Source organism: Oreochromis niloticus, unplaced genomic scaffold, assembly GCF_001858045.2.
Source record: "Oreochromis niloticus isolate F11D_XX unplaced genomic scaffold, O_niloticus_UMD_NMBU tig00006638_pilon, whole genome shotgun sequence".
In the NCBI taxonomy this organism is placed as follows: domain Eukaryota; kingdom Metazoa; phylum Chordata; class Actinopteri; order Cichliformes; family Cichlidae; genus Oreochromis; species Oreochromis niloticus.
This window is the reverse complement of record NW_020328099.1, coordinates 20,148-22,373: the sequence shown is the minus strand read 5'-3', so window position 1 is coordinate 22,373 and position 2,226 is coordinate 20,148. Positions and strand designations below refer to the sequence as shown.

Sequence of the window (2,226 nt, the reverse complement as noted above, 5' to 3'; positions counted from 1 at the left end):
ACTGCTGCACGTGGAAAATTGATCCGGGTCTGTTCCTCACCTGCAAGTGACACACTGAGACATTTTGATCATTGTTCTCATTGCTTAAAGAAACACGTCTCCCCTCTCTGGTTCTGAAGTCCCCTTTCTTAAAAACCCAGAGAGATTGTAGTTGTTCTACATTGAAAATCACCAAACCCTCTTCCTATTTTTTTTACTTATTTTCATCAACAATTCTGCTAAAAAGAAATTTTTTGTGTGTCCACACTAGGGGAGCTGGTGGTCTGCAGGACCACCACCTTCCGCTAGTTGGAGACGAGACGACTTTTACACTCCTCTTTTTTCTTTTCTTGTTTTTTGTTCCCCATTTTCAACATTTTGAACCCAATTTTTCACTGTTTTTTTTTTTTTTTTTTTACACACACATCAACTTTTCCCACACAACCATTCTCTGCAATCTTACACACCACACATTTACTCAGTTCTTACCATACAGTCACACATTGAGTTTTGTCCCTGGCCGCCTGGTGAAACGTCTGCCGCTCTACTGGATCTAGATCCCATTTTACTACACGAGGCGTCCCCCGTGAGGCCCTTGCCTTCTACGGACCAAGGAACGAACACCACCACTCCGTGCACTATAGTATGCAGAAATGGACTCCGACAGCGTACCCGAACCGCTGTCCCTGTGGCGTACTTGGATCGAACACAGGTCTGGGCCGGCTTCTCCCCAACAGCGCGCTCGAGCCAATGTCCTTGTGATGGACCGTACCCAACACAAGCCTGGGGCCTCAAACCACCAGGATTTCCTCCCGGAGACTCGAACTCCGGGGGCAACCAGCGTACTATTCAAAGAGGAATAGCAGATCACATGCGCTCACAGTGATCTGCACTGCCAGCAGTCCCTCACCTGCATCTTTGCCATCAATGTTGAACTTCACTGGCAGAGAGCTGGGCACTCCAGTGGTTTTAAGGCCGGATCCACTTGCACGCACCTTGCTGGCATCATGGGTGGGCAGCACCTTCACCTTGTAAGGGTGGACAAAAGGGAAGAGAAGAACAACACGCTCACAAATGAAAGGAGCCTCATTTACAGAACCCAGTAAACCACACAAAGACTTTTCCATTTTTAAAGCTGGCCAGAGTGCAACACTGTAACATGTAACACCTAGAAGGTTCAGATGGTTGCAGTACTTTGCTCATTTGGATCAAAAGTTTGGGGGAAAATCTTTCATTAAATCAAGTGATTGTAATGCTCTTGCTTCCGTTGTGTAGTTAACCATCTATCATTTTAGATGTTTCATTAGCAGCCTGATGAAATTAGCTGTGTCGTTAGCCCACTTCAGCCATCCAAACAGATGACCATCTAAGGTGAATTATGCAGATCACTAGCACAGTACACAGATTACCACTTCTTATTCCAGCCAGACTTGTTGTTACTTCATTCTAATCATGCAGGAACAACAAAGATTTATTCCTACTGGCTTTTTAAAATGTGCTTCTTCTATTCTAGAAAAACAAAAACATGTTATCACAGGCTTTTGTTTTTTTCAATGACATCTTGGCTGTGTCAGTTGCAGGCAAACATTTATCATAATGGTTAGATATTAGGAAATAGCTTAAAATTAGTGCATATTTAACTTGTTACACTGCCTTGATGTTACCTGCATGGGATCTCCTCATCAGCATATGACTGTACCCTGGATGATGATATGTGAGGAGCTTGAACTTGATTCGCTAACAGAAACTAGCTAGCTTAGCGCACATGTCTTGTGGCAAGATATATGCACCTAAATGATTTAAGTCATTGGCTGTTCTGCCAAATTGCCACCAACCTGCAACTTTGTGAGCTGACTGTTTCGGGATTTTTGTGTTTTACACAACAAAAAGAAAAGAAAAAGATCTACAGATTCAGGCATTTCCTTACCTGTGGTAGTCGCGTAGAATGACGTCACTGACAATGGTTTAAGATGAAAACAAACTTTCTCAAACAAAAAAAAAATTTAAAAAAACAAAAAAAGAAGAAGTGAGTCGGCGTGTCATCTTTACCGAGCACCATACATGTTTTGCCTCACATTAAAATTATTATTTTTCCTTTTCAAAAATAATTCGTGTTCAGAGAAGTCAAATATACCACATTTGCACTAATTCCACGGCCTGGCAGGTGGCGCAGAGCACTTGTCGCCGGCCCCTGGCACCTTGAAGTACAGACGGGCGATGGTTCGAGTCTCACTCATGCCGAGTCCT

The 2,226-nt window shown here is 43.3% G+C and overlaps 1 long non-coding RNA gene across 1 annotated transcript; it reads right to left on the bottom strand.

Moving 5' to 3' along the window:
• Window positions 1-213: 213 nt before the first annotated feature.
• On the bottom strand, window positions 214-1,958 carry LOC109197805 (uncharacterized). The gene is made up of 2 exons (XR_002058865.2): window positions 1,907-1,958; window positions 214-1,007 (listed from the first exon to the last, which is right to left on the bottom strand). It is a non-coding gene; the product is annotated as an uncharacterized LOC109197805 (long non-coding RNA).
• Between the last annotated feature and the right edge of the window lie 268 nt (window positions 1,959-2,226).